The 22,186-nt window shown below is 58.6% G+C and overlaps 1 long non-coding RNA gene across 5 annotated transcripts in view; it reads right to left on the reverse strand.

Moving 5' to 3' along the window:
• The window catches only part of LOC140620676 (uncharacterized), a 60,076-nt gene extending 43,878 nt beyond the window's left edge, over nt 1-16,198 (reverse strand). For 2 of the 5 annotated variants that reach the window (XR_012020374.1, XR_012020375.1), the window contains exons 1-5: nt 16,105-16,198; nt 13,837-13,926; nt 10,928-11,163; nt 10,092-10,633; nt 3,689-3,898 (exon numbers count right to left, since the gene is read on the reverse strand). This is a non-coding gene — a long non-coding RNA (uncharacterized lncRNA). Of the gene's footprint in view, nt 1-3,688; nt 3,899-9,621; nt 10,634-10,927; nt 11,164-13,634; nt 13,715-13,836; nt 13,927-16,104 lie in introns of those variants that run through there. The other 3 variants (XR_012020373.1, XR_012020372.1, XR_012020371.1) reach the window with 3 other exon arrangements.
• Nucleotides 16,199-22,186: the final 5,988 nt, after the last annotated feature.

Raw genomic sequence — 22,186 nt, forward strand, 5'->3', positions numbered from 1 at the left:
TGGGAACTGGCCCGGTCCTGGCTTAACACCCTTCTGTCCCCATTTCAAGAATTCCATTTCCTCTTCAGTCTCCTCGAGAAATCTGAACTCTCCCATCTTATTTTCAGACTGTGCTACTTCTACTTCCTTGGGTGTGCCTTTTCCCATGTGGGTTCTCCTGACTTTCTCAGGGTTATGAGTTTTGGTTTTTTTTAAGATTTTTTTTTAAGCTAATTTCTACACCCAACGTGGGGCTCGCTCTCACAACCCGAGATCAAGAGTCACACGCTCTACCTGCTGAGCCAGCCAGGCGCCCTGGGCTATGGGTTTCTTACGGTGATTTGTCATTTTTGTTTGCAACTTTTCCCATGGACATTATCAGATTTTGCAATTGCCTCAGCCTGGCCCTACATGCTGTGGGGTTAAAGCAGATGTTGCAATAAGGATTTGGGGCTGGAAAAGCCTTGTTCTCACCACTGCATCTGGTCCCCACCTTTCCTGGACCTCCCTCCAGTCTCCTCACCCCCTCCCCCTGGCCTTTCCTCCAGTCCTGGGCCTGGGAGCTTTCCTCTTGAACGTGGCTTCTTCTGTTCATGTATTTATGCATTTGCAGTTTGCTTATCAGGGTATTATGCTGAGTGAAATAAGTCAATCGGAGAAGGACAAACATTATATGGTCTCATTCATTTGGGGAATACAAAAAATAGTGAAAGGGAATAAAGGAGAAAGGAGGAACAATGAGTGGGAAATATCAGAAAGGGAGACAGAACATGAGAGACTCCTAACTCTGGGAAACGAACTAGGGGTGGTAGAAGGGGAGGTGGGCAGGGGGTGGGGGTGACTGGGTGACAGGCACTGAGGGGGCACTTGATGGGATGAGCACTGGGTGTTATTCTATATGTTGGCAAATTGAACACCAATGAAAAATAAATTTATAAAAAAAAGAAAGAAAAATAAACCAAATTTTAGGTTTGAAAAATAAATAAATAAAATAAATCTGAAAAAAAAATAATAAAATAAAATAAAATAAATCTGCCTTCTCTACATTGTCTTTATTAGTTTATGTCCGCCCTCTGAAGCCACCTAGAAAAGGTGCCTTTCTTCTGATATCTTACCAATAGGTGGTCACTGATGGTGGTTCCCGTGCTTTTTCAGCCTGAACATCCCTGTGCTGCCCAAAACACAGTTCTGGAAACTTTTACTCCCTAGAAATCCTTCCCTGGATGCACTCCCATGTGCCAATTAATATTTAATTCTCTTAATAAAATTTTCTTAATATAGTTCTCACCATTTTATTTCGCCATTGACGAGTCTACTTAGATTCCTAATTTCACGCCAGAATCCTTCTGTGCTCAAAGAGTTACGCACCCACAGCCCAGCAATCCCCCCCAGGACATCCCTGATAGATGGCCAGCCTGCCCTTCCCGGAATATTCTAGACACGGAGAACACAGAGTCACCAGCCAGTTCTCAGACCGCTGGGCAGACACTGGACATGTTGGTTCTTTCACTGAGTCCAAATCTCCCTTCAAAAAAGATGAATGTACAAGGACGGCAGCGGCAAGGCTGAGAACGGGGCAGGCCAGACACCCGAACACCCACGACGTCAGGGAGGGATTAGAGACGAAACCTGTAAATGCTGACTGTGTGTGTCTAGTGGCACAGACTGTCCAGGACACACTGCTGTGGTGGGGCTGGGGGAGGGGGCAGGGTCATGAGCATTAACTGGCTTTAACACGTAGATAAATAAAAGCGTATACGTGCGTCCATATATGTAAATATGTAGGCGAAAACACCCGGATGGTTGCTGCCAGCAGCTGCCAGTGGCTCCGCGTCGGGAGGAGACTAGAAAGGCACAGGGCAGAGCACGAAGCAGGTTTTCTGTCTTATAACTAAATACTTCTAGATTGTTTGAACTTGTCCCACGAACATACACAACTTGCGTTATTTACAAAGAAAAAGGAAAACCTATTTTGCAAGGCCAGGTGCAAATGAAAAATAGTTCTCCCCGCCCGCGTGAGTATTTGCTGTCTGCAGACCCACGCTAAGAGCACCACGGGCCCGTGCTCACCGCGCCTCAAAGTAAGCCTGTCACCACCTCCTTTAACCGAAGAAAAGGCAGACGCAGGGAGAGGTCAAGTAATTTTCCCAGCAAGGACAGCGCCAGCCAGGATGATCACCCCGGGGTCCGACCCAGAGCCCGCGCACCCACCCCCTGCCCTGCCAAGGGCTTCTTCAGCCTGAACTTGAGCACAGGAGGCAGTGTCCAGCAGCTGCCCCCTCCTTCATGGGGTGGCCCCAACACCCTGGCTGGTGAGCCATGAAGGCCAAGGTGACGAGCTCTCACTCACCTTTGCTCATGAAATCGGCAGAAAAGACTCAATAAACTCACGTTCTAGAATGTTCTAAAAAGCATTCCATATACACAGTCATATACCTTATGGGTTAAAGCCCAGTATCGGGAATCCTTGCTGTTCCTGAGTCTGGGATGTGTAAGTTCCGTGGCTTGGATCAAGATCCTTAAATTCTCTGTGTCCGTTTCCTCAACTTTCAGACAAAAATACCTCACGGGATGCTGTGAGGATTAAGTGAGAATCACAAGGACGGGAAGATGTAGCAGCGTTGGCCACACGTAAGCGCTTAAGGCCTCAGCTTAGGTGTTCACGCTCTATCATAGTTGCGCCTCGACTGCCTGGCTGGGGGGGCAGGTGTCTATGCCTCAAGGACGGGGCCGCTGCTGAGCGACACACCGGGACCTGACACCCCCAGCCCCGAGAGCAGCCCCCGCCTGCCCCATGGCCTCCATTGGCTCTGAATGTTCCATCGAGAAGCTTCCCCCTGCCGGTAAACACCTGCCCAGGGAAGATCAACCCTGTGGGACACCGGAGCCCCGGCCCCGTCCTTGCGGAGGCGAGGCGCAGGGAGCGGCCGTGTGGGGTCCTGCAGAGCCACGCAGCATCCACGAGGCTCCTCCTCAGGTGAGCGGGTCTGCGCAGAACACGCCTGATGACCCTTACAAATGCCGGCGAGCTGAGTTAATGAACAGAATGAAAGTAACGGTGGAAACAAAACGAGCTCACGCCACTCACCACGGCAGCAGCCAGAGGAAAACAAAGCCCTTCAAAATTCTAAGACGCGAGCAGACCTATTTATCCGTGTCTCATTAAATACCCTGTTCCTTTGGAAAATAAATTCCCGTAATTCTTTCCCCGATTAGACCAATAAGCTACTACTTTAGTGTTTTTTTGTTTGCTTGTTGCTAAAAAGTTTTCCCAATCCCTCCGCACTCTCAGCTCTGAAACCAAACACCTAGCGTTAGAAGCTTAACTAGGCAGGGACGAGGGTCTTAATTCCTTGGTCCTCTGTCCTTTCCCTTGGCCTCCATCCGGCCGCCTCCTCACCCGGTCCTCGTCCAGCACCATGGACAGGGGGTGGACCCGACCTGGGGTGAGGCCACGCTCCTCCTCTGACCAGCGGGTGGCCAGGGACAGCCCTGGAACAGGAGTCCCACTGGGAAGACGGGACAAACACATTTCGCCCAAAGGGACCCCCTTCTTGTCAATGTACAGGCTGCCTCACCACACCCCACTCCCACCCATGGGCCCCACAGACTCAGGGAAGCCCATGGTTGAGGGGAAAAGTTGGGGCCTTGGGCTCAGACCCACAGACCTGGGCTCAAATCACCCCACACATCCTGTACCCATCCTTACCTCTCTGAACCCGTGTCCTGCCTGCAAAATGGGGTCTCAGTCGCTAGTCAGCTTTGCTGTGAGGCTCTGGTGCAGGGAAAGAGCTTGGCTCGGCGCCCTGAGTGCTCCAGGCCTGATGCAGCCCTTTTCCGAGGCTGCGTGCCGCCCGAGGAGGCAGACGAGAAGGGTCCCGTGTGCAGACCTGAGCCCCATCCTGGATGCGTCCTTACCCTGGGCCGTCAACAGAGAAAAATGGATTAACCTGTGTTTGATGAGGATGCTTTCTTACTTGCCAACTGTGATGCATCTTTCCAATATACTAACGCCTCTAATGAAGATGTGCACAAGATTAACACACGCAATTAGAAAAGAGAGCCTTTTTGTCTCCTTCGATACAGAATCAGCTTTTTATTGCACAATTTATAATATCTTCACATTTTCAAAGTCAAGGAACACAGAAAGGGGAACTCAGCATGCCAGAGTGTATCACGTATAATTATCTTTGGAGGAAAATGAAAACAAACGCATGAGATAAATCTCACTGCCCACTGAATAGTGAAAACCCACAAGAAACGGAAAAACGTCCATAAGTTTGGGTTCACAACAAGCACCCTTGTAAATCGGCTTCATACACCCTTTGTGACCTTCAAGAATGTGGTGAAGTATCCTGGGCAGTATTTTTGCCATGAAATAACAGCATTTAAGGAATCCATAATATCAGATTCTCAATGGGTTTTCATAGGCTTGGCTGCCAAGGTCAGAAGACAGGCAGCGGGGAACACGGCACTGGGCCGGCCGCAGTCCTGTGGGTGGGGAGGGGTCGGAGGGCACCGGACACCAGCCAGGAGCCCCAGGCTGCCCAACAGGCTGTGCCCATGACCACCCAGCTTCAAAGAGAGGACGCCTCCCGCCTGTGCATTGCCCACCGTGGCCAGAGGATGGAGGACACTGCCTCCCTGACCACGAAGGAGGCCATCGTCCACCAGAACCGTGGGCCGAACCAACGATGCTGGGCTTTCTGGCCCCTGCAGCCGGACAGAGATCCTTTGCCAGCCACCATCTCCGAGACAGCTTGACGCAGAGAGCTGCTGCCCAAGCACAGGGGTGCCCCTGGGCCTTGTGGGGGACACAAGAGGGCACAGCACCCACCAGCGAACTCAAGGGTCACAGTGGGCACTTAGTGACCCCCCAGCCCCTCAGAGCACCAGGCATGAGACACAGGGCCACACCTGAAGAGTTACTGTGTTATCAGCCTGACACCTGCAAGTCCACCACCACCACCACCACCTACAGGGAAGGGAGGAGGTAGAGTGGGGAGGGCAGGGGGAGGGGGAAAGAGAAGGGAGAGTGGAGGGTGGGAGGGGGTGAGAGGTCAGAGGTGGGAGGGAGAGAGCAAGGGAGGAGAAAAGAGGGAGGGAGGGGGAGGAAGGGGGAGGGAGGGCAGGCAGGCCGGGCCTTCGGGCACTGGGGCTTACAGAGAGAAACTATTCCTTGTGCAATTCTTAGAACAAGAGCATTAAAAATAACCTGTGGGAATTATTCTGACTTTCAAGAAGCTCTCTTAAAAGGCTACTTCCTCTCTCGGGAGGGTAAGATCCTTTCTTATGTTAAAATCTGGGGAAGACGAGAAAGCAGGTCTGTGGGTTCTCAAGGGAAGGCCGCACTGGGAGAAGCCAGGAGGCCGGGGTCCCTGGATCATTAGCCACCAGCAGAAGGGGATCCTGTGTTAGCTTTGGGGGCGGGGCCCGCTCAGGCCCTGGGGCGCCCCCTCCCCAGCCACACGGACCCCAAGCAGCAGCCGACTGCACACTTAGGAGGGGAAGATGGTAAATCTCAAGAGGTGTTTATTTTGCCGTAAGAACGTAGATAAATAGGTCTTTGAAAGCTTTAGGAGTGAGCGCGGGAGGGGGGGGGTGTCGCTCACTCCTCCTGCCTCTCACGGGATCTTCCCGCTGTTGCTCCCGCAGGTCGGGCCCTCACCTCCACGTCTTCTCTCTCAGGGACTCTGGCGTCTCCCACTAAGAGGCAAAGGTGGCCCCCAGGCCCCGTGCTCCTCTCTTCTCCCCGGGGACCCCACCCGGCCTGCAGCCAAACGGAGCAGGTGCCGCGGTGACAGGACCCAAACTCACAGCTCAGCAAGGAGGCTCGGGAGACCAGCCTTGCCTCCCCCCACCCCCCGCCGGGACCTGCCAGCGGCCCCCACCCGGTCCTTCCTCCAGGACACCAGGCCGCCCTCGCTCAGGGCTCCGGGTGGGAAGAGGGCCCTGTCCCAGGCAGCCCCCAGCCTCTGGGCCCCCTGGCTGCCCCCAAACAGCCCAGGGCCGACCTAGCTCTCCACATCTCCGAACCGACACCTGCTCTGCTCAGTACTCCGGGGCTGCTCACACCAGCCTCCCTCTGCGTGGGGTCCCCTCCCCGGGTGCTGGGGCCCCACACGGTGTGCCCAGTACCTCCAGGCCCTCCCCGGGGACACAGGGGGGCTTCCAGCACATCCCCCTCCGTCAGCTGCCCCAGAGCTTGCAGGGCCCCCACTCCCCAAGGTCACAACCCGAGGAAGAGCTCCCACGTCACACGTGCCCTGTTCTGCCCCACGTGGGAAACGAGGCAGAGGGACACGGAGCTGCAACTCCACGTCCTTAGACACGCAGCCTGGGCGGGCACCAGAAGGCGGAGGGGGGATCCTGGGAAGCTCCCAGCGTCCTAACGCAGGTGCCTCGCTGGGCGGACGCACTGCCTTGGCTGGACAACAGCCGGCCCGGGTCCTGTGGGCCTCCTGCAGCTCAGGGACGTCCTGCCGGGACACCGCCCACCCCAAGGCCTTGACCGGCCTCTCCTCCCAATCCCGGCGGCTCCCCGGCCCAGGGGTCCCGCCTCCCGCTTTACAAAAACCACCTTGTGCACCGAGAAGACTCCAGAACTCTTCCCCACTGCCAGCCCCAGGCCCCACCAGCAACACTACTCCCGGCACCACGTCCAGCCCCACGCGTCCTGTCCCAGCCCTCACTGCATGGCCGCGTCCATGACCTGCGGCCCAGAGGGGAGGCCCAGCCTGCGGGAAAGAAGCCGGATTCTCTGCCACAGAATCAGAGGCCCCACATCCTCAGGGACCCCATCCCGAATCTCAGGTCCTCTGTCCCTGCCGCCGGCCCGGGGCTCCAGCTGCTGCCAAGGTCATCCCCGGGGACCACTGCCTTTGAGTCGTCACATCCCCACATTCCCCCAGCGCCACCTGCTGCCGCCTCCTCCATCCACCAGGGCAGCATGACCTGGGTCAGGCCGGGCTCCCCCCACCCCACCGACCAGAGGCGGGTCCTCACGGCCCACCCCCACATCTCACTTCAGAGGCCACCCCCGGGGACGTGGAGAGTCCGTCCTGACCCGGACACCAGTGTGTAGGAGTTTTCCTAGGGACCCTCTGAGCAGGACCCCCCGGGGGAGGGGAGCAGGACAGGGGTGGGGGGCAAGGCGAGGCCCCCCTGGGGAGCTCTGACACTGGGATGCTCTGACACACTCCCGCCTGACCCCCAGGGAGGGGCATGACCTGGGGCGTGCGGAGGGCAACTCCCTGGTTGGCTGCTGAGGGGCTGCTGTCAGCCCAGCCCTCCCATGGCTGAAGCCCTCCTCCCCCAGCAGGAGCTGGGCTCACCACGCACCTCCTAGGAGGGGTGGCCCTAGGACATGTCACCCACACAACGAGCCACCTTGGGGAGCCACCTTGGGGAGCACCTTAGTAATGGTGCAGGGGGGGGTGACGTGAGATGAGCCAGGGGACGCGTGGCCACCCCGTCACAGTGACCTCACCCCGGTGCTCGGTCAGAGCAACCGCACTCAGTGCCCAGAGCCCTTCCTCAGTGTCTGTCTTCACCTCCCAGCCTCCCAGCCTCGCAGCCTCACTCCGAGAAACAGGGGCAGAGGTCACGCCCAGAGGTCACACCAGCAGCCAGGATGCCTTTGCCCCAGCGCCCCCGCCCCCCAACCCTGCACGTCCCCGTCCCCGGCACTGGGCAGGCAGCCTCGCCTCCCACCTGGGGCTGATGAGCAAGTTCACTGAGGGCTCACGTGCAAAGCTGACCAGGGTCCCCTCAAAAAATAATTCTTCTATTTTTTAAATTGTGGTAAAATATGCATAACATAAAAGGTACCGTTTTAGGCAATTTTGCAGGACACAGTTCAGTGGCACCAAATACGTCCCACTGCTGTGCAGCCGTCAGCACCGTCCACCCGCAGGACGGGCTCACCTTCCCAACCGAAGCTCTGTCCCCGTTAACCACGAGCGCCGGTCACCCCGACGCCACCGTCCACTCCCCGTCTACGTGGCGACGATGGAATCCTGCCGCACTTGCTCTGGGACCGGCTGATTTCCGCCTCGTGTCCCCCGTGGTGGGGCCCGCGTCCCCCGTCCCTCCCGACACTAGACAATCCTGCACTGCACGTGGGCGCGGGGGCCTCAAAAACAGAAGCCGGGCCTCTGCTGGTCTGCGGGTCACGGCCTCCGGGGAGGGGTCTCCTCCTCCTGTCTTGCGAGCCACCGTGTCCTCCAGGCCACTCTGCCAGCAGCTTCCAAACTAATAAAAGCAAAGGGAGTTTTAGATTGCTCCTAATGAAATTATGGGACTTGTGATGCTCGCTTGAAGGAAGAGTTAATTCAGAAATACGGCGCTAATCTGTGCTCATCCCTTCCAGGGGAAGGCATGGCTCTGGCCGGGCTGGGCTCCCACGCCCCTCCTGCCCCCTGCCAGGGTCCCTCCCGCAGGGGACCAGCTGCCCGGCTGCAGGGGGCTGCAAACGCTCTTCCTCTCAAGGGGAAGAAGCCCCCGCGCCCCCCCCCCCGCCCGCTGGCACCCAGCTCCACCGTGGCCCTGGGAGCATCCTGGGACCCTGAGGCCGCGGCGCGGGGAAGGGGAGGGCCCTGTCCCCAGGGACACGAGAGCTGTGAGGGGCCTCAACCCCAGGACACCTGCTCCTTGCGGCCCCGAACATCCCGCCTGTGCGTCAGTTGCTCAGCGCATTACGTGCTTTTGGCCCATCCCCCTAACTCATTTTCAGGGGTCCCCCCACACGGGCTGCCCGCAACACACTGCGCAGGCCCGAGCAGCCCCTCTGGGCTCAGTATGTGCAGGGGCCACTGAAGAGCGAGGCTGACCTTATCCGGCAACCCCTGCCCAGCGGCCGAGCCCCTGGCTCCCTCGCCCCCTCACCAGGACCCGCACCCAACACCACCCTCTGCCCGCTGCCCTCAGGGACCTGGGCACCGCACCACTGCCCCTCCACCCTGGGCCCAGAGCCCCATTCTGTCCCCGCCGCGCTTGTCTCTGCCTGGGACCACCCCCACCCCGCCCCAAGCCCTGGTCTGCCCCCCTTGCTCCTGCTCAGCCTGCACCCCCTTCGCTCCAGCGCACAGCTCCCCTCCCAGGGCCCTGACTCTCTGCCAGCACACTGCCTCCCTGTGGGTGACTCCAAAGCCTGGGCCGGGGACTGGGGACTGGGGAAGGAGGGAAGGGGGCCTCCTCCACACCCTTCCCGCCAGAGGCAGGGAGCAGGGCATCCCCACCCTGGCCCTGGGGAGCCTCATACCCGGGGTCCAGGGGGTGACCTCCCTCTACCCCCATCCCCGTGCTGGCCCCTCCTGCAGTCCCACCACCACCTGGGGAGACCGTGGGGCTCTCTGCACCCCCCAGCCGGGGAGGAACCCATTGGGGAGCAGTGGTCTCATCTCCCTCTCCCAGTCCGCCTTCCACCTCCCCACCCACCTTCGCCCCTCCCCTCCCTCCCCCAAACCGGGCTTTGTTCTGACCCCAACCCCATCTACCCTCGGGCTGGAGGGCTCCGCCCAGGGAGCAGAGGAGGCCACGGTCCCCAGCACAGGAGTCCCCCAGAGGCGGCCACTGAAGTCAGACACCTGCTGGAAGGCGGGAGGGAGATGCTGGGAGAGGTAAACAGGATTAACACCCCAGGACGGCCGCGTGCTGATAATGCAAATACCTCGGAAGCTGACAGGCCTCGAGGCCACAGCAACTAAAACCTGATTAAAGCAAAGTGTGGCTGATTCCACCCTCCGTTGTCCCTGTAAATCCTCCCAGCCCGGCCTCTGACTTCTAACAGCTCTACAGTCTGAGTCCGGGGAAAGGCAAGGGCACTGCAGGGAGCCAGCTTCGAGAACGCGGCCCCCCCTTGCTCTGGACGAAGCCCCGGAGCTGGGCACGGAGGCCAGGACCCAACCCGGATGCGGGTCCCACAGCCGGGACGCCTCCCGTCACCGGGGCTGCCGGAAACACGGAGTAAAAGTTAGAGGGTGTGTTGAGCAGCGACCGGGTGACCACGTGAACGTTCACGCCAGATCCAGGGAGGTGCGTCCCTACCCAGTGGGCGCAGCCACTCACGGCCCGATGCCTCTTAGCTCCACTGCGTGTGTCACACCACGTACCTGGACGTCAGGACACCCAGTCGCTCTCTCCGTGTCCTGCGGCCCAGACAGCCCGAGAGCTGCAGCGCGCCCGGGAGGGAGGAGAGACGTTGCTAGGACCGTCCAGGTGTCCCAGGAAACCTGCAGGCGAGACTCCCCCGCCCCACGTGCAGCCCGAGGACAAAACGGGACACGCTTCGGGGGACCCACGGCCGCAAGAGGCACAGTCTCGACCGGTCACCCAACCGCTGTCCTTCTTACAATAGGTCTTGATCCACGTTTGGAATCAGGTATTCCCGTGTTTGCACAGGAAGCCAAACGTGCTCCCCGGGAACCTGTCAGTGAGCAGCTGGCGTCGATCTGTGTGTGGCCGCTGGTGCTTCCGAGAAGGACGTCCCGCGCCCGGGCTCCGAGGGCGGCCGAGCACCTGCACCTTCCCCGCGGCGTCCGCTCGGCGCGACAGACGCAACCGTCAGGTCATCGGTGTTCATGGAGGACCTGGAGGCGTCACCATCTCTTTCCCTACAGAATTGTCTTCTGGTCGAGGGTCTCAGCCATAAACCCTAAAAAGAAATCAGTTTTTACCTCCTAATAAAAGACTCTTGGTCCCTAGAGAAGAAAGCTCCATCGAATGTGACCGGGTCCCGCCCACAGAGGGAGTTTGGAGCAGACAGGGAATGTGGGGGGCTGGGGAGCTTCTTCTCCACTTCAGGGCCCATGAGGCCCCCCGGCCTGGGGAGGGGCAGCCTGGTGAGCATCAGCGGGAGCCGTTGCCCCCAGGAGGGCAGGCCCAGACGCCCCAAAGGCCTCCCTCAGTCTGGAGCCTCCGGGGGGGGTGGGTGGGGCCAGCTACTCACGGAGCTTGGCCTCGTCCACGGAGTGGGGACCGGGTGCCCCATCGTGGGCCACATGCCCGCGGGTCCTCATAGGATCCTGTCACAGAGAACAGTCACTCCAGAGCAGGGGACGGACGCAGCATTCTGCAAGGTCACGCGCCAGCATCTCGGGGTCTCTCCTGGACCACACTCTGCTGGCGGCTGCAGACTCCGGCGGGAGCTCCTGCCCCAACTCTCATGCGCGCTCAGGTGCTGGCCTTCGCAAGGCATCCCGGGGATGTTGACAGGAACACAAACGAGACACGTTGGAAACGGGCTTGTATCTGCACGCACTCGCACGCACATGCCTGTCCTCCCAGACACTGATGGGGACACCAGCGCCTGCTCTGTCTCTGTCGCTCAGCTGCTGCCCTAGGTCGGGAGGGCAGGTCCCACCTCTCCCCCCTGCAACCTGGCCCATGTCAATGCACCTTTGCAGCCCCCTAAGGGACACAGTCTGTCTCTGCCCCTGGAACTGGGGCGGCTTTGCGGAGTAAAGGTCAGGCTACCAGCCTCCGCCTGGGCTCCAGAGGCGCCTACTTCCTCTCTTGGACGCTGCGACATGGCGAGAGCAAGCCCAGGCTGGCCAGGGGGAGGATGAGAGGCCCCACAGAGCCCAGCCGGGTCAGCCAGCCCCCAGCCCAGCCCACGCACCCCATGTATGTGAGACCCCTCCCGAACCCCCGTGGGTAGCAGACACACGAGGGCACAGACAACCAGACAGAGGGAGTCAAGGGACAGGGTGCTGTTACTGTGGCCACAGACAGTTGATACAGGGGGTGACAAGAAACTTGTCCTATAGGGCAGCCCGGGTGGCTCAGCGGTTTAGCGCCGCCTGCAGCCCGGGGTGTGATCCTGGAGACCCGGGATCGAGTCCCATGTCGGGCTCCCTGCATGGAGCCTGCTTCTCCCTCTGCCTGGGTCTCTGCCTCTCTCTTTCTCTGTGTTGCTCATGAATAAATAAAGAAAATCTTTAAAAAAAAAGAAAGAAAGAAACTTGTCCTATTTACATGAAAGCATAACTAACACAGAGCACTCCCAGAAAGAAGTGAGTCCTATTAAATCGCCAGGCTGCACAGGGTGGCGTGGGCCTGGCTCCCCCACGCTGGAAACCGGAATCCTGCTGTGATCACCAGGTAAGTGCACCTGTCGGGGCGCAGCCTTGAAACGGAACCGGTGAGATGGGATCAAGGTTGGTGGGTCACATTGGCACTGACACGCTGTCCCCAAACTGCACGATGCCTCTCACGGGGAACAAGCTGAGGGCACCAGCATTCTTCTATGTTGTTTCTTACAGCTGCGTGGGAACCTACGACCAAGTTGTGTCGAAGCCCCACTGGCCAGCATGTGCACAACAGGCTGGAGCAGCCCCAACGGCACGCGGAGCCCGGGGAAGCTCCTGCGGGAGGCCAAACCCTGGGGACACAGAGGCCAGAAGAGTCAGAGGGCACGTGTGGACCCACGGGGGCCTCTGGGGACGGCAGGAGGTGGGCAGCCTGAAGAAGCGAGGATCCGGAGGGCGGTTGGGCTTTGGCAGCAGGGAAGAGGGAGGATGCCCAGCGTCTGCGCCGGGTGCCAGGGTGGATTGCCCCCAAAGCAGCAGAATCTTGTACAGAAATACACCAAACTTTTAACTTTGATAGGTCATTTGAGTTTGGGAACAAGTCTACTTTGCCAAAATGAGTCTTCCCTCTTTAATTAAAATCCTTTATTAACTGCCAAGCTAATACCGTCCCCCAAAACAGACAAGATAATGAGCCCACATCCAACAGCCCAGGCGGGATGCAGTCCAAGCAGGCGGGGGTGAGGGATGAGAGCTGGTGGGGGTGCTCGGGAGAGGGGGCCGGGCCCCCAAGGACACGCCTCCCCTCGGCTGTGAGTGTGGCTCCAAACCAAGGACGGCAGTCCCATTTGGGGCACAAACTGTGGATGTGTCTGAAGATCCCTGAGGGACACACAGGGCCCAGGTGTCCTCCCGCCCACAACTTTGCAAAGTCACATTTTCCTGGATGGCCCCCATACTGCTGGCCAGTGGAAGACTGTGTGCATGCCCGATGGAGGCCTTCTGGGAACACAGGGCCCTGGTCCAGCAGGTCTGAGACTTGCTCTTGGTCTGGGCCAGGCTGAGCAAGAGCACTGAATATGGCAGGTTTGTGCTGCCGGCGGGAGCTGGGCCTGCGCCCCAGGAGCCCTGGACGTAACCTCAGACAGGGAGCGAGGTCAGAGAGAAGGGGTAGAAACACCCAGGTGGCCACCCGTCCAGGCTTGGTCCTCCCCAGCACAGGGCCATGGGGTCAGTGACTGCCCACCTGCCTGCTCCGGGCCCCCAGTGATGGCCCTAACCCCATTTCTTTCACTTCATTTGAAATAGTCCAAACAGACAAGAACAGAGACCCATATCACAAAAGCCATGTCTACACCACCAGCCTTACCCAACCTTAAAACCGTATCTCTCCTACCTTTATGTCTAAACTAAATACCCATAAGTCCACACTGACGATACACAAGTGACTGGACAAATAGACAAATGGAAAGAAGGTGAAAATGTCCCAAAATTTCCACGTAGAAGAATTCCAAGCAATGCATTAAATACTCCCCCTGAAGATGCCCCCTTAAGTGTGGGTGCGTGGTGACTCCCTTCCAAAGACCACAGTGGGACCCACGGGGGCTGGACTCAGCATCTCCACACCTGATGCGAACGTGACCTGAGCCAGGTGATCAAGGTGAAGGTCAGCAGCGGCGAGCCACGTTGACAGTATGGATCCTCTGCTAGGATGTGAGGAGGGGCACACTTTACCTCCGGGACTTCCTCCCCCAAACCCACCGCCCCAATCTAATCACGACAAGCCCTCAGACAAACCCCGATTTTGGAGCGACATCTTCTGAAATACCTGGCCAGACTCTGGAGACTGTCGAGGTCATCAGAACAAGGCCAGCCTGAGAGGTCGCCGGGGTCATGACAAGCAAGCGCTGTATGGGATCTGGGGGCAGAAGGGGACAGGAGGTGAGACCTAAGGGACTCTGAGAAAGTGCGGGCTTCAGCTGATGATGCTGTAGCAACACGAGCTCATTGGTTATTCGAAACGGACCCCAGGGAGGTCGGATGCTCCAACAGGGGACACCTGCCGTCCACCTGCTCAGTGTTTCCCTAAATCTGAACCTAGTCTAGGAAACAAATCTTGATTTTAAAATCTAAGCTCAGGGGGATCCCTGGGGTGGCTCAGCGGTTTAGCACCTGCCTTTGGCCCAGGGTGTGATCCTGGAGACCCGGGATCAAGTCCCATGTCGGGCTCCCTGCATGGAGCCTGCTTCTTCCTCTGCCTGTGTCTCTGCCTCTTTCTCTGTGTCTCTCTCTGTGTGTGTGTGTCTCTCATGAATAACTAAATAAAAATATTAAAAAACAAATAAAATAAAATAAAATAAAATAAAATAAAATAAAATAAAATAAAATAAAATAAAATAATAAAATCTAAGCTCAAACGGTGTCCACCTCCCCAGGGCCCCTTGGTGCACCTCTGACATTGAAGGTCTGCTGGGCCCACCTCAAGGTGGCCGGGGCGGAGACAGCTGCGGGGCTGGGGGAGGCGCTGTCCTGTGTGTCCTGAGCACCCACACCATCCCCTTGCACCGCCGGGAGAGAGGGGCAGGTTTCTTCCCAGGGAAGTGTTCTTAGGGATTTGGCATCTACCTAGGGAGATAAGCCTCTAGGAGTGGACACCTCCCCTTCTCCCTTTTTAGCTCTGATTTTGTTTCCTAACCAAAAATGGGAAAAACCCCCAAACCAATGAGAGGAGTTGGGAATTCTGTGCAACAAGGAACTCAGGATATGTCAAGACCAGCTCAAGGGTGCAGCTGTAGGGTTGGAGCTGGGGTCCCCATCCAGGATTGTGTGTCTCAGGGCCGCGGCCCCTGCTGCCGTGGGGCTCCCCCCCAGTGAGAGTGCACAATCACACGGCCTTACTGCGTGGTGGGGAGTGCGGGCTGCTCTCCCTGGGGCGGCCCCTCTGCCGGCGTCAGGACAGGTGACCCTCCCTCCCGCTGCACCAGGTGACTCCAGAGGGGCCCTTAGCGGGCCGGGGCGGGGACCGGCGGGGACGCCGAGGACCCTGGACCCTGCGCTCAGCCCAGGTCCCCAGGGCCGCACCTGCACGCCCCCCCCACCCCCAGGACGGTGGCGCCACGCAGCCGGCAGCAGGACGAGGTCTGCGCCCGCCCGCCCTGACCCCCAAGGCCCCAGGGCCCGGGAGGGAAGACGAGGCCGCCGGGGTGTGAGGACGCAGCCCTAATGCAGGGAGGCCCGGCCCGACCCGCGAGCCACAGACACCTCCGCACAGGTGCGCGGGGCGCGCTCTCGGGACGCTAGGGGGGCGCCGGCCCGACCCCCCAGGCGCGCTCACGGCTCCGCGCTCACGGCTCTGCGCGCTCACGGCTCCGCGCGGTCACGACTGCGCGTTCACGGCTCTGCCCGCTCATGGCCCTGCGCGCTCACGGCTCTGCGCGGTCACGGCTCTAGGCTCACGGCTCTGCGCGGTCACGACTGCGCGCTCACGGCTGCGCGCTCACAGCTCTGCGCGTTCACGGCTCTGCCCGCTCATGGCCCTGCGCGCTCACGGCTCTGCGCGCTCACGGCTCTGCGCGGTCACGACTGCGCGGTCACGGCTCCGCGCGGTCACGGCTCCGCGCGGTCACGGCTCTGCGCGGTCACGGCTGCGCGGTCACAGCCCTGCGCGCTCACGGCTCTGCGCGGTCACGGCTGCGCGCTCGGGCTCGGCGGGCCAGCTCCTGTGCGCTCCCGGTCCTCGCGCGCCCCCTGGTGCCGGCGGCCTCCCTGCGGCGGCGCGGGCCGATCCGGAGCGCGGTGTGCAGCGCCCCCGCGTGGACACGTGCCGCCCCGCCCGCCCGGGCCCCTGGGGTCCGAGCTCGAGCTCGCGCCGACCGCTCCGACGGGCGGCGCCGGGGGCGGGAGAGGCCGTGGAGGGACCTTCTCCGCGTCCCCGGTCCCTCCGAGGTCCCCCGGCCCTGCCGCCGCGGGGGCGGGAAAGCTCAGCAGCAGCGCCCGCCGTCACCCGCCCGGGGCTGGAGGCCGCGGCGCCCCCGAGACCCTGCGGCCGCGGACGGGCCCACCCGGGACCCGCCAGGAGGGGGCGCACGGGCCTTACCTCGCGGAGGGGCTCGCACCGGGCCGGGCCCCCGCAAAGTTGGCGCTTCTGGCCCGAGCCCGGGGGGCGGGAGCCCGGAGCCTGCGCACTCCCTACCCGCGCGGCCGAGCCTGCGCACCAGCTGCGCCTGGGCCTGGGGCGCGCACCTGTGCGAGGGGCACCTTGCGGGGGGCACCTGTGCGGGGGGGGAGCACCTGTACGCGGGGCACCTGTGCGGGGGGTACCTGTGCGGAGGGGAACCTGTACGCGGGGGGCACCTGTGCGGGGGGCACCTGTGCGGGGGGGGGGCACCTGTGCGCGGGGGCACCTGTACGCGGGGCACCTGTGAGGGGGACACCTGTGCGGGGGGGGGCACCTGTACGCGGGGCACCTGTGCGGGGTGTACCTGTGCGGGGGGGGGCACCTGTGTGGGGGGACACCTGTACGCGGGGCACCTGTGCGGAGGGCACCGGTGCGGGGGGCACCTGTGTGGGGAGGCACCTGTGCACGGGGCACCTTGCGGGGGACACCTTGCGGGGGGGCACCTGTACACGGGGCACCTGTGCGGGGGGCACCTGTGTGCGGGGCACCTTGCGGGGGCGCACCTGTGCGGGGGTGCACCTGTGCGGAGGGCACCTCTGCGGGGGGGGGGGGGCACCTCTACAGGAGGCACCTGTGTGGGGGACACCTTGCAGGGGGGCACCTATGCGGGGGACACCTGTGCAGAGGGCACCTGTGCAGGGGGCACCTGAGGCCAGAGCGGGAGGCAGACCCCACGGCCAGCCCCACAATGACCGGACTCAGCTCAAACGCTGTCCCCCAGGTGGCCAACTGGCTGCATCCGTCAAGATCAGGGGACGGCGTCATGGCACCGTTTCTCCCACTTCATTCAGAGCTTTTTTTTTTTTTAATTGGAGTTCAATGTGCCGACATATAGCATATCACCCAGTGCTCATCCTCAGTGCCCGTCACCCAGTCACCCCACCACCCGCCCACCTCCCCCTCCACTGCCCCTTGTTTGTTTCCCAGAGTTAGGGGTTGCTCATGGTTTGTCTCCCTCTGATATTTTCACTCATTTTCTCTCCTTTCCCCTTTATTCCCTTTCACTATTATTTATATTCCCCACATGAATGAGACCATATAATGTTTGTCCTTCTCCGACTGACTTACTTCGCTCAACGTCACACCCTCCAGTTCCATCCACGTCGAAGCACATGGTGGGTATTCGTCGTGTCTAACGGCCGAGGAATATCCCACTGTCCACATAGACCACAGCTTCTTGATCCATCATCTGTCGATGGGCACCGAGGCTCCTCCCACAGTGTGGCTACGGTGGACGTTGCTGCTGTGAACATCGGGGTGCAGGGGTCCCAGCGTTTCAGTGCATCTGTATCTTTGGGGTAAATCCCCAGCAGTGCAATTGCTGGGTCGTAGGGCAGGTCCATTTTTACCTCTTTGAGGACCCTCCCCCCAGTTTCCCAGCGTGGCTGCCCCAGGTCACGTTCCCACCAGCAGTGCAGGAGGCTCCCCCTTCCCCACATCCTCGCCAACATGTGGTTTCCCGTCTTGTTAATTTCCCCCGTTCTCACTGGGGTGAGGTGGGATCTCAGTGTGGTTTGGATCTGTATTTCCCTGGTGGCCAGGGATGCGGAGCACGTTCCCATGTGCTTGGGGACCGTGTCTGTGTCTTCCTCGGTGAAAAGTCTGCTCGTGTCTTCTGCCCCTTTCATGACTGGACTGTTTGTTTCTTGGCTGTTGAGTTTAATAGGTCCTTTATGGATCTTGGATCCTAGCCCTTGATCTGATGTGTCATTTGCAAATCTCTTCCCCATTCTGCAGGTTGTCTTGTAGTTTTGTGGACTGTTTCTTTCGCTGTGCAGAAGCTTCTTATCTTGCTTGCACACAGGATTAGAGGGTCACTGCAGAGTCTGGCTGCTCCCGGGCGGCCCCAGGACACGACCCCTGTGACCCATCCCGGGACCTAGCAGCTCCCGCAGGAGGCAGGAAAGCCTTGCCCTGAGCAGCGGGGCTCCCTCTGACCACACCAGGGAACCCTGTGCCAAAGCCACCCCCACGAGGCCCAGGACCTCATCTCCGCCCTGAGCCCACTAGCTGGAGGATGACCACTCGTTGTGCCCCAGGCGGGCGCAGGCACGGCGCCTCGGCTGAACCCCGGCTCCCCCACTCTGCTTTCCCAACCTGCTTCCCTGGGACCTGGGTCCTCGCAGCGCCCGGCCTTCCGAGGGGGGCAATCCCGTGCTAACCAGTCCCCCCTCCCCCGCGGTGGGAGCAGCAGCCGGCCCTTGCCCCGACCTCCGATGCCAGCTCCGCCCGCATCCCACCCGGCCGCGCACGGGCCGCCCTCCGCCCTGCCCAGCGCCCCCGGCCCCCAGCTCAGGGAGGACGGGGCCGTTCAGAGTCGGGCGGGCGGTAGGCTGGACTGTGGAAGCAGAGGCCCCGGGGCCACATGCAGGGCCGCCTGGTACCGTGCGACCCGGGCCAGCGTCCGCGTCTGTAACACAGGGTTGACAGGGCCCACCACGCAGCGTGGGTGTGAGACCTCGTGGTTTATCGTGTCCGGTATTTCGGGCAGTGCCTGACACTCGCAGCGGTAAGTGTTGCGCTGAATCACCGACACAGGAATGCACGCGGAGGATGGAGAGGGGGTTACGCGTCCGCTTCTCTAGTGGACAGTGTGGATGGAGTTCGGAGAGGAGGATCCTTGGCAGGGCGGTGGTTGCGCTAAGCGGCTGAGAGCAGCTCTAGGGAAGGGCACCGGCCTCAGCGACCCATCCCCACGCCTGTCACTCCGCAGGTCCATGGCCCTGCAGTCAGCGCCCAGCCCTGCTCTCCCGCCCACGCTGGCCTCGTGCTCTGCCGCCTTGAAATCCTTTCCGACTCTGTCCTTGCACTTGGGTTGCGTAGGAGGAGCGTAGTGGGGTAATGGGGTGTGCGCGTGAAGACACGTGTAACACGCAGGGCCACTGTGCTCCCCGCCACCCCCCACAGCATTCCTGACGCCCCGATGCCCAGGAGGGAGGCCAGGGGGACTCGGAGCGAGCCCAGGTGTGCAGGTCACCCTACCGTCGAGCAGCAGCGAGCACGTGGCCCCGAGCAACCGTGTTTTCCCTTCAAACCAGAACTCGCTCCGTGCACAGAGGGAAGCAAGGGAAACCTGTCTCTGGAACTACCCAGTCCAGTGAATGAGGCATCAGTTATTTCAACTTCTATCCATTCCCAGAACCCAACATCTGAAACACACATATAAAGGAGTTTGTCTGCAAAGAACCAAGTTACTTTTTTTTTTTTTTTAGATTTTAATTTATTCATGAGAGAGAGAGGCAGAGACACAGGCAGAGGGAGAAGCAGGCTCCATGCAGGGAGCCCAACGCAGGACTCGATCCCGGGACCCCAGGGTCACACCCTGAGCCAAAGACAGATGCTCAACTACTGAGCCACCCAGGTGCCGAGAACCAAATTACTTTTACTTAGGAAAAAGGAGTTTGGGTTTTGGTAACAAGTACTAATTGTCAAATTTAAGAAAACAGATTTTAATTAAAAATTAAATCAAAAATTGTTTCATATTTCAATTTTAAGCCTTTACCTTCTCCATCTGTATGACGCTTTCCAAGGAGATGAGGGATGATGACCTAAGTCAGGAGCTTCCAATGGACTGCAGTTGTTTTACTGATCAATTAAGCTTCATATGACTAGTATAACTAGTTTTAAGTTATTAAAATGAGATTTTCAAGTTATGAAAGCATACTATTTTTTAAAAATCAATCTCAAAAAACCAAAAAACATTTAAAAAATCTATCTCAATTTCCAACTCCTCAATATGATTTTTGCGGATTGAAAATGGAAAATCATGGTTTTCATCCTTTTTGAGCACGTCAGCCATCAGTCAAGACGGATGGGACCAGCAGTTCCTGGCGGAGGCCAGCACCTCATGGCTCCACACGCCTCAGCTGGCCCACGGGACATGGAACCGTCTAAGCTGTCACGTGGGCAGAGCCAACCCTCCATCCTGTTCTCTTCGCGAGGCCTCCTTCAACCCTCGGACCTGGAGTCACCTGGTGCAGCGTGAGAGAGGGTCACCTGTCCTGACGCCGGCAGAGGGGCAGCCCCAGGGAGAGCAGCCCGCACTCCTCACCACGCACGTAAGGCAGTGTGATTGTGCACTCTCACTGGGGAGGCCCACGGCAGCAGGGGACCTCGGCCTTGAGACACACAATCCTGGATGGGGACCCCAGCTCCAATCCTACAGCTGCACCCTTGAGCTGGTCTTGACATATCCTGAGTTCCTTGTTGCACAGAATTCCCAACTCCTCTCATTGGTTTGGGGGTTTTTCCCATTTTTGGTTAGGAAACAAAATCAGAGCTGAAAAGGGAGAAGGGGAGGTGTCCATTCCTAGAGGCTTATCTCCCTAGGTAGATGCCAAATCCCTAAGAACACTTCCCTGGGAAGAAACTTAACTCTAGCCTGGACACACAAGTGAAGAGGAGTTACTGCCTTCCTCTGGGCCTTTCTGGAAGGGCAGTCTTGATGATGCGGCTCAAGAGGCCAGTCACAAGGCCAGCTGTCCCCTGCACCTTGCAGATGTAACCGCCTGCCAAAGCCCTTTGGGGCCCCATGATGAGCTCCATTTTACAGAGAGACAAAAGCACAGGGAGGCAGCTAACAGGCAGAGCTGGGGTTGCAGAGGGCCCTGCTCCCCAAAAGCTTATCAGCGCTCCTCCAACTGCAGTGCAGCTCAGCCCTGCGACCCACACACATACCCCTACTCCCTCTGAAACATCCAAATTCACTAAAACCCTCCCACAGCACCTGCCTGGAGTCTCTCCCAACAAAGCCTGGACAGGGCAACATCCCAATGACACGGTCACTTACCTTGTGGGCTCAACCATCTCTCAAGCACTGGGAGTAACCTTCCCTAGGATCTATAGATCGGAGAGAGGATTTCGATTTTGACAAAACTGGGACGCCTGGGTAGCTCAGTGGTTTAGCAACTGCCTTTGGCCCAGGGCGTGATCCTGGAGTCCTGGGATCAAGTCCCACATCAGGCTCCCTGCATGGAGCTAGCTACTCCCTCTGCCTGTGTCTCTGCCTCTCTTACACTCTGTGTCTCTCATGAATAAATAAATAAAAATCTTTTTTAAAAATGACATAACATTACTATAAGGGTAGTCTCCATTTTCATTAGAAAATTAGACCTGGGACTGCCTACAGAACTTGGAAGTTCAGTGGGGCCCAAGAATCACTTGCCTTGCTCATAAAGTATACCTTAATAAAATCAGGTTAGGAATACCTAAACCAGTTTGTAGGAACGAGATCCCTGACCTTCCCAGTGTCTAGCTGGAAACACCTATTAGAAATATGCACACTGCCACTCCAACATTCCTGGAGCCGATGAAGCCAACCATTTACAGAATTTAACCAAGTGACAACTCCCCAAATACTGAACACTCACCCTAACTCAAACTGTGATGCTCAACCAAGGATGACACCACTCAAGTCTTGCATCATGCAAGATTCACCTGCAGGAAGGGAAGGTCATCCTACAATGTGTGAGCATTTATGTTATCAGAACCACCATCCTAGGCCAGAACGGTGGTTCCCAAATTGGAGATGGGCATTTGCTAAAATGTATGCATTGTATTTATTTAAATATGCATTAGGGAAAAAAATGAGCTTATCAAATCTGTGATAACAAAGATATTCTTGCTTAGGGTAAGGTGAAGCTAAAAGCTGACCTGTTGGCAGGTGGCGCTTGCAGACAGAACGAAAGTCACGAAAGCACTATGCGATGCTTTCAGCATGGGACACAAGATATGAGAAAATTATGCACTGTTGTTCTTCCGTGGTTCATGGCATCCCCAACACCAACGGCTTAATAGTTTGTTACAATTCCATTTCCATCTACATTTTAAAGGTTTCACTTATGCAATGATTTGTTTTAAATGGAAAAAAGAAATTCATGGGCCAGTGCCCAAAGAAGCCCCCTCTAATTACACACACTGGCAAGGAAAGCCATCATGACGGCATCCTCCTCTGACAGGATGTGAGAAGGCCATGTCCACCTTTGGGATTTTGCAGACTCCC

The sequence above is a fragment of the Canis lupus genome, chromosome 29 (genome assembly GCF_048164855.1).
Source record: "Canis lupus baileyi chromosome 29, mCanLup2.hap1, whole genome shotgun sequence".
Lineage (NCBI taxonomy): Eukaryota > Metazoa > Chordata > Mammalia > Carnivora > Canidae > Canis > Canis lupus.